Consider the following 10,427-nt stretch of genomic DNA (forward strand, 5'->3'; position numbering starts at 1 on the left):
CTCCGCTCCGTTGGCTTGAGTCGCTCCGATATAAACCCCTTATTCACCGGCCCCAAGACTAGCTCCACCACTCTTTCTAAAACCCTTAACATGGCTTGGGATAAAGCGTCATCCCCGCACCCGATCATAAGACCCAGTCTCCGTTGCTTGCGGCACAACTGCTCCTCGGTGGCCTATGCCCCGAGGATGAAGATTCACTTGCACCTTCCGCGACCACGTCCCGCGGCCTCGCCCACGAGCTCCTCTAGTACTCATATCGAATTATCGATTTATGAATTTTATGAAATTAGTATAACGCTCCACCGCTTATTAAGAAAATGTCTTATGTAGATATAGCAGTTCAAGGATTTTTCGTATCATCGTAGCCTAGCTACAGTCTCATTCCTACTGCTTCTGACTCTACCCTAGCTAAAGTCTCATAGTAGGGTCTCAGCACTATTCATAATATCATATCAATATCATATATTGTAAGGAAAATATACTTACAGACTTGGTGCCGGGGATTCAGTGCGCCACTTCTTTCTCCAATTCATTTAGAACTAAAAAGCCATGTTTTTGATTATCGAAAATAGAAATTCGAAAACTTGGATTTGAAAACTCCTTTTATTTTGAACTCTTGATTAAAACAGAAAGACTGGTACCTTTTTAACATATATTTTCCGTAAAACATCTTTAAAATGAACTTTTCAGAAACCATTTCCAAAAATACCCTTCTTAGGCCTAAGTTTCCGAAAACATTTTTGGACCCGATCCACAGCCGAGTTGTTGCAACTTAGCTCTGATACCACTAAATGTAACACCCCAAACCCGGCCCAGACGTTATGGCCGAATCTGACGTGCCACATTGGAGTTGAAAACCCACGTTTCGTTTTAATGTTTTAAAAACCATATATTTTATTGAGTTAACAAAGTGTATGGAAGCTGGGCACTAGGTAGGTATCCGAGACAGAGGAGGTGAGCCATGAAGGCTGCTTAAGTACCAAGCTCTTTGATTGGAACCAATCCTAGACATGCCTACAACCATAGCCACACTTTGTTATATCGAGTTTAAATTTGTTTAAGTGGACGTCTTTGATAAATCGATTAATCGTGATGTTGAGATATTTTAAAACAAATATCATTTTGAAAACACGCCCTAAGTCTAGCCCATTTGAATAATTATTAACCAATTTTTTAAAGTTATTAAAATTAAAATAATCCGGAAAAAAATGAAAGGAAAGTTAAAATTGGCCTTATTACAACCCAAAAGTAAATAATAATTAAAGTAATTAAAATGAAAACCAATACTTGTTTAAAAGCCCAAAGATGATCACCGTGGCCACTCCGAATCCTCTCCGCCCAAGTCCCACATCAAGGCTCACTGCAAGGTTAAGGAAAGGGGGTGAGTTTGGAAACTCATGTGCAACAAGCCCTTTCGAGCCCAAAACAATAACGGACTGTTGGGTCTAAGCCCAAATCCAATCTCAATCATGCTTTGGTCAGTAGCCCTTTTCATATTTCATATTTCATAATCTTGGGCAAGCCTTTTCATGTTTCATATTTCATAATCTTTGGGTCAAGCCTTTTCATATTTCATATTACTGGGCCGAAGCCTTTTCATGTTTCATATTTCATAACACTGGGCCGAAGCCTTTACTGTAAACGGTATGGCCCTTAGGCCCATTTCAATGTCACATATAATTTCAATGAAAGAATGCAACCCATTTGGGAGACTACTCAACCCACCATCCGCTACTCTCCACCGTACCAACCAACACACCATGTGGGGATTAACTCGACCCACCCCGCCAAACTCTCCAATCGGCAAAGATAGTCTTTATCATATAACCGAGGCCTAGCCTCTTTTAATAATCAGGGCCAAAGCCCTTTCAATAATCGGGCATAAGCCCTTTTATAAGCAGGGCATAAGCCCTTTTCACTTCCTCCATCCATATAAAACCCAACCCAATGCATTTATGATTACCTCATGTGCATATCATACATATCATGTGCATATCATACATTTCATGTGCATATCATACATACCATATTTATCAAAATCCCATGTATTAAAATCATACATAAACCCTAGGGTATAATGGTCATTTTTACCTAGGGGCAAAACGGTCATTTTCATATTATAAGGGTAATCTCGTACTTTTACCAAAAATTAGGGTTTCCATGTTCATTAATGATTACTAACAATCCATGGGTGCAAACAAAGTGATTTTGGCCCATTTTAGCGAAATCGAGTTATTGGGCCTAAAACCCTAATGGGCCCTACTTAGCCAATTCTGTCGTCTAGGCCCACTTAGCCTATATTCCATAACGGTTTTAACAGTCTTATCATGCAATTTAACAGATTTTCGTTTTCTACCAATTTTACCCAAATGGGCCCAAAAGCCCAATGGGCCCCACTTGACCCCTCGAGGCCTAACTTACCAAGAACGCCAAAAATCACATTCTTACTGCTTCCATTGTTCTCGATCACCGTCTCATCGATTCTAACTAACTAGTGAGCGTTCATTGCTCACAAGTCCTCGAAATGCCGTAATTTGGCATTTCGCTTTTCGACATTTTATCGCTTTAAGCTATGAAAAGGGTTCGTTACACACGATTTGCGATATTCCTTGACGAGATCTCCTATGGGATTTCTCCTATAATCAATTGTTAAATAGATCAGCTCGCAATAATTGAACCAAATCAAGAACTTTCCAATATTAACACTTACACATTCGGCCACCATCCATAATGGCCTTAAGCACCTTACCTTTGTCGCGATTGATGACTAGGCCTAGCTACTCCGGCGATCCAAGCTACTCCAAATCGACACTACACCTTGCTGCTCCTTCAATAAATAAACCAAAAATATTAAAAGAAGACCCCATAGAGTCTATGCCCATATTCGGCCATCTCCCTAAACTTGGAGAGGTTTCGGCTTTTCTTAAACTCCCTAATATTGAATTGATTAAAGCTACGAGCACTTACCAAGGTTCACTTACCCAAACGGTTTCAATCCCGTGTTAACTCCGATTCAACGCAGTCACAGCTCTAAAACACTAGCAGAACCCGTACCACAAGGATCCTACGAATCGGCCACCAAGTCACCCAAGGGTGCTGTGCTTTTGGCTTTTGGGTCACTGAAGAAAAAGTGGTTATGGACCAAAAAGGGTGTTGACAAAAGAGTTGAAAGGATTTTTTAAAATAACAAGAATCGGCTAAAAAGAAAAGAGAGAAAAAAAAACAAGTGTATACCTTTATAGAGCAATCGACTTCCTTTGACTCCTTCGGGATTTGGCTTATTGATATTCGGTTAGAAACGAGAAGAATGACAGGTTCGGCTTTTACTATAAACGAAAGAGAGGAAGAATAAGAAGTAGAGAGTTTGTGGAAGAAATAACGAAAGAGAAAAGAGAGGATTAGCTTAAGAACAATCGGCAAGAGGAGAAAGAAAGAGAAGAAGACTACATACCAAAGAAGAAATCGGCACACTCGGACCCTAATGCCGAAATTAACTAGCCTAATACCCTTCGCCGAAAATCCCTCTCAAATCTCCTTCCAAACGGCTAAGCTCTATCCTTCACTCAAATCCTAAAATCTCTCCCTTATCCCTCCTTAATTTATGCATTTGACTTGATCCAACTCTCCTCTTCTGAGTAATCCACTTAGGTTCCAACACTTACCCTTCCCGCACATAAAAATAAATCCTCTTATTTGCCAACACAGAATCGAACCAGGACTTCCTTATGCTCCACACGCCACCTTTTTAGGAGCTTAGTGGCGTCACCCTTGCCACTTTACCAAAGCTCTTTTTGTGATACATTTTACCCACAACTTAATATAAGGGCACCTAGCCGTAACCCCTAACTCCTAAGTCCAAAATTTTAAAAATTCTTAGGGTTTGGCCAACTCATGGGCCTTCCATAAGCCCATTAACATACCCACATTATGAATTCCATAATCACATACCAAATTTTAGAAATTTACTTAAAATATCAAGAATCGCGAAAACCTGAAAATCAGGATGTTACAGGTTTAGGTTGTGTTTTGATGCAAGAAGGAAAAGTTGTAGCTTATGGCTCCAAACAGTTGAAGCCACATGAAAAGAATTATCTGATGCATGATTTAGAGTTAACTGCTATTGTTTTCGCTTTGAAAATTTGGCGTCATCATTTGTACGGTGAAAAGTGTCACATCTTTACAGATCTGAATTTGTGACAACGAAGATGGTTAGAGTTGCTAAAAGACTATGAGTTAGTGATTGATTATCACCCGGGGAAAGCGAATGTAGTCGAGGATGCTTTGTGAAGAAAATCATTTTTTGCTTTACGAGTGATGAATACACAGTTATCTTTGTCTGATAATAGTTCGATACTGGCTAAATTAAAAGCTAAACCGATTTATCTTTAGTAAATTTGTGAAGCTCAAAAGTGTAATATCGAATTACAAGCTAAAAATATTCAATGTGAGTTGACTAGTGATTCTGACTACGAGATCAGATTTGATGATTGTTTAATGTTCCGAGGTTGAATTTGTGTACCAAAGAATTTTGAACTTATCCAAAAAATTTTACACAAAGCACATAGTGGCTGTTTATCTGTTCATCCGGGAAGTACTAAAATGTACAATGATTTGAAACAGTTGTATTGGTGGTCGGGCATGAAACGAGACATTTCAGAGTTTGTATCGAGATATTTAGTTTGTCAGCAAGTTAAAGCTGAACATCAAGTGCCTTCGGGATTATTACAGCCTGTGATGATACCAGAATGGAAATGGGATAGAGTTATGATGGATTTTGTATCGGGTTTGCCTCTGTCTCCAAAAAAGAAAGATATTATTTGGGTTGTCGTAGATCAACTATCGAAGTCTGCACATTTCGTTCCAGTACGTACAGACTATTCACTTGATAAATTGGTTGAATTGTACATTTCTGAGATCGTTAGATTACATGGAGTGCCAGTTTTAATTATTTCAGATAGAGATCCGAGGTTTACATCGTGATTTTGGAAGAAATTGCAAAAACCTCTGGGTACAAGGTTGAATTTTAGTACAACATTTCATCCACAAACTGACGGTCAGTCTGAGAGAGTAATACATATTCTCAAATATATGCTTTAATGTTGTGTTTTAGAGTTCCAAGGCAACTGGGAAAAATATTTTTCATTGGTTGAATTCGTGTATAACAACAGCTTTCAATCGAGCATAAAGATGGTACCGTATGAAGCTTTGTATGGTCACAAATGCCGAACTCTATTGTACTAGACCGAAGTTAGTGAAAAAAATATTCACAGGGTTGACTTGATCAGAGAGACTGAAGAAAAAGTGAAAGTAATTTGCGACAGTCTGAAAGCAGCTTCAAATCAACAGAAATTGTAAGCAGATTTAAAAAGAAAAGACATTGAATTTTAGATCAGTGATAAAGTATTTTTGAAAGTTTCTCCGTGAAAGAAAATCCTTCGATTTGGTCGTAAAGGCAAGCTGAGTCCGTGATTCATCAGGCCGTATGAGATCATTGAAAGAATAGGACCAGTGGCATATCGACTAGCATTACTGTCAGAACTAGAAAAGATCCACAACGTGCTTCGTGTGTCGATGTTAAGCCGATATAGATCAAACCCATCACATGTAATTTCTCCGGAAGAGATTGAAATTCAACCTGACATGACATACAACGAAGAACTGATAAGAATTTTAGTTCGAGAATAGCTTTAGTAAAAGTACTTTGGCAATGGCATGGTGTCGAAGAAGCCACGTGGGAGCCCGAGGAAGCTATGAGAAAACAGTACCCTAACCTATTCACTGGTAAGATTTTCGGGGACGAAAATCCTTAAGGGGGAGAATTGTAACAGGCCGCTTTTAGTCAAATCAGAACAGTGGTTTTGGGACCACAAATCCAAGGTCAAAATAGTTATTTTATTATTATTTTAATTTCTACAATAGGATAATATGATTATGTGAAAATTCCGTTGAGAAATTTTATTGTTTGAATGCTTAATTTGATAAAAAGGACTAAATTGCATAAAGTGTAAAACTTGTGTTCTATTAGTTAACGGTATCTAATAGCTATGGATTATTAAAGTAGAGGTCCTTATGTTGTATTTATACCATTAATGAGATAATGGATGATAGTGGCATGGTAATGTTGTAAATTTAATTATTTTTAAAGGTTAATTATGGCATTTGTAAATTTAAGTTAAAATAAGTAAAATAAAATAAAAATTTCATCCATTGTCATCTTCATTAACTGAAAATTGATAAAATAAGAATACATGGAAGCTATTTAGGATTTGGTCATTGCATTGCTCAATTGTAAGTCCGTTTTGTCCCGTTTTTAATGATTTCTATGTTTTTGAGATCATCGTAGCTTAGTCTAGCTAGCCAAGAGACTATTTTGCAAAACTGTTAAAGATTTAGATGTTTCCATTGATGAATATATGAGAATTTTGATGTTTAATGATAGATTATGAATGTTTGATGTTAGTTATACACGTTTTGTTAAGTGATTTTTAGTAAAAATACAAATTAGGGATTAAATTGTGAAATATGGAAACTTTGTAGTTAAAACATGAAATAAATGAAAAATATGGGCTGCTAGGGTCCTAATTGAAATTTTGCTAGCATGGATTATGGTTAAATTGCATAAATTTGTGTTTTTATGAAATAAAGACTAAATTGTAAAAGTTGTGAAATACGTAGGGCAAAAGTGTAAATGTGTTTTAATAAGTGTTTTGGATTAAATTGAATATTGAGGTAATTAAATAAGCTAAATTTGATTACATATAGATCAAGAAAAGTTAAATTTGAATCTAGATCGGGGGAAAAACAAAGTACTCAACTAATCGACCCATTTCGCCGTTTTTGCGTCCAAGGTAAGTTCGTATGTAATAAGCATTGTTATAATTATGTTTTTAATGCTTTGATATTGTATGAATTGTGAATACGACTTACAGACATGTTTGATGATGATTCGGCAAGTGAGAAATCCCGATTGAACCTTAGGCATAGATTAGGATACGAATGACTTGTCATTAGGGATTATTGTGATTATGTGATCCGGGTGCTGGTCCTGTACGTCCTACCAATGGCTGAGTGTACTGGCATGTTTTGTGGTTACTTGACAGCTTGTGGGAGCAGCACTGTGTAGTTACGTCTCAACTGACAGCTTGTATGAGTAGGCCCGTTGATAGCTCTAGTGTGAGCAATTTATGTGATACGAGATTGAGATAACTTCAGCTATATATGGGGCACATGGGTATGTGGTAAATGAAAGGCGTGGTTTTGTATGAGATTGATACGAGATGGTGCATGTATGTACATGAACCATATAAGCTTTAAATCAAAGAAATTATGAAGTTCACGTATAATCTTTTGATTGAATACGTGGAAGGTTTGTTAGACAATATGAGCTACATGTTGATATATTCAATTTGTTGAATTGTGTATTTATGATTAAGTTTATTTCATATAAGCTTACTAAGCTATAAAGCTTACTTTGTTTGTTTTACCATGTCTTATAATAATTTCAAAGCTAGCTCAGATTTAGAGACCGTCGGTGTAAAACCCCTAACCCAATCCGTTGCCAGAACAAGGTTACAGAGAATTATAGAAGTTTACAGAATAATTACAGACAATTCATGTTAAATACTGGTCATTTTCGAAACGAGTCATATTATCCCTTTAATGGAGCCTCAAGGCCCATTATAAACGTTGGAATCAAGTCAGGACTAAATCGGGAACTTAGGAAATTTTTTGCAAAATTTTACAATTTCTCTCATATACAAGGGTCACACACTCATGTGGATTGGTCGTGTGGCTCACATGATCATGCGACACACCCATATCATAGGTCGTGTGGTGTATGAACTAGGTCACACGGTCGTGTCCCCATCCCGTGTAACTCTCTGACTTGCAAAACATTAAGGTGCAGGTTTCACACGGCTAAGACACACACCCATGTTCTAGGCCGTGTAGTACACACGGCTGAGACACACGCTTGTGTCTCTACCCATGTGCCAAATTTTGAGCATTCTATTTCTAAATTTTAGGATGAAGGGGACACACGGCCAAACCATGTACCCATGTGTCAGGCCATGTGTCACACACAGTCAGGACACACGCCTGTGTATTTATCTGTGCAGACAAAATAAGGTCATTTCCTAGCCTTATTTCTCATCCAAACCTTGCCAATGACCTACACCCAAACTTTCATTCATATTCCAAACAATTCAAACATCATAATCAAGTTAATTCTAACGTCTAACATGGTACATTATTACATAATTCATGTTTATAATCTTACCCTTTTGTGAACATATATGTTAACATAATTTAATCAACCACACTAAACACATGGATATTCATCATGGTATAACCTTATAATTTTACCAAAACAAATATTTACTAGTCATTTCAAATGGCTAGATTACAATCAACCATTTACATACCAATATGGCCAAGTAACCTATACATGCCATTATAACTATAGTCGATTTACCATATGTACTGAAATAGGCCAATGGATAGTTTTGAGTGATCTCCTCCAAGCTTCCTATCGAATGAGCTTCTGATTTACTATAAAAATGGAAATAAAACTAAGTAAGCATATAATGCTTAGTAAGTTTGTATAACATGGTATTTAGCTTACCATTCATTTTATTTCAAGATAAATATATAAGGCACATTCAATCAATTTGATCTCAAGCCCTACACATATCCTCATTGCCCTTATTAGTCATACATTCCACAATATTATCAAGAAACATATATGGGATCCACAACAATCAGATTTCTAGACACATATGTTTTCCACATCACATATTCATTTAATATGTATAAATCATATCTTTATATTACAAGTATATTTTCATAATAATTCATCTTGAGTTCAGATTATTTCTTGTCAGAACTTTACTCATATTATTCGAAATATCAATGTCACATGAGTAGTACACTCAAGGAGTACAAATCTATAATTAAGGATGAACATATTCATCAAATGAATTCCATGTACAAATATCATCATCTCATGTTTCCATATATCAATTATCATGTATCATCATTTTCATATATTTCAAGCAGACACGTGTAATAACTCATTCTTATTCATATCTTCTCATGTCAGGATTTTTACCCGTTGAATTTATTTGAAATATTGATGGATACACAGGTAGTACACATGAGGTATACAAATTAGGATCCGTCAATTCATATTCAGGGGTACCCATTAAGGTACATAACCAGAAAGCAACTCTCGAGCCACATATCATATAATAGGATTAGCAGTCCAGGCTAAATCCTGTCTCTAACATAGTACATATGCTCACAAGAGCTTAATTAGGATTACCAATCCAAGCTAAATCCTAATTGTAACATATGCTCGAGAGGGATTATATCAGGATTACCTGTCCGGGATAAATCCTATCTATAATGAGGTCAATAGGATTACTCGTTCGAGCTAAATCTCGTCAACAACAAATGCAATACCTCATTCAATAAGGGAAATCACATTTATCCATCAATTTTCATTTATTCAAACGGGATTTAACATTTTTCAAGCATTATTAGGCATGTGATTATTTCATACATCTATAACATTCATATAATTAAAATAAACACATTCCACATTCATTTCAAGCATAAAAGTAACATTTTATCATTTATCATTTATCATTTATCGGGCATTATCATTGATCAGCCTTTTTTGATTATGTTTTCAATGTCATATATATATGATATTTATATAAATTACATACACAAAATCTAATTCAAGCATATAAATATACAATTTAGTTACACGAACTTACCTCAACAAATGTTCGTATACATAAAATTTACTAATCCTACATTTTCCTCTTTTCCTCCTTCTAGCTCTGAATTTGGTCTATCCAGATCTATACGAGTAAATTTAGCATCAATTTAATACAATTTAAACTCAGTTCAATCCAATTTACACCTTAGGCAAAATTACCATTTTGCCCTTAAACTTTTAATTAATGATGATTTTATCCCTGGGCTCAGAAAATGAAATTCATGCAATTTACTCCTTATTCCAAGCCTAACCAAAATTTCAATATAAAATTTACAGCACATGTATTCTATAAAGTTCAAAATTTTTCTTCAATTTTTACAACTTTACAATTTAGTCCTTAAATCATGTTTTCATCAAAATTCACTTTGTAAAAGTTGTTTATCTATCAACAACCTTTCATATTCTACCATAAATTTCAAATTTTCATCATATTCATCCATGGCATAACTTCTATACTTTGATAACTTTCCAAATTAATCTCCCAAATAGATAGATTAAACTATCCCGATTTCAAAAATATAAAAATTACTAAAAACGGGACTTGAATACTTACCCAATTTGGCCAAGAAAGCTTGTTCTCTCTTTCCTAGGGTTTCAATGGAATATTTGGGGAAGAAGATGATATAAAATGATTTTTATT

This window comes from Gossypium arboreum, chromosome 3, assembly GCF_025698485.1.
Source record: "Gossypium arboreum isolate Shixiya-1 chromosome 3, ASM2569848v2, whole genome shotgun sequence".
Classification (NCBI taxonomy): Eukaryota; Viridiplantae; Streptophyta; class Magnoliopsida; order Malvales; family Malvaceae; genus Gossypium; species Gossypium arboreum.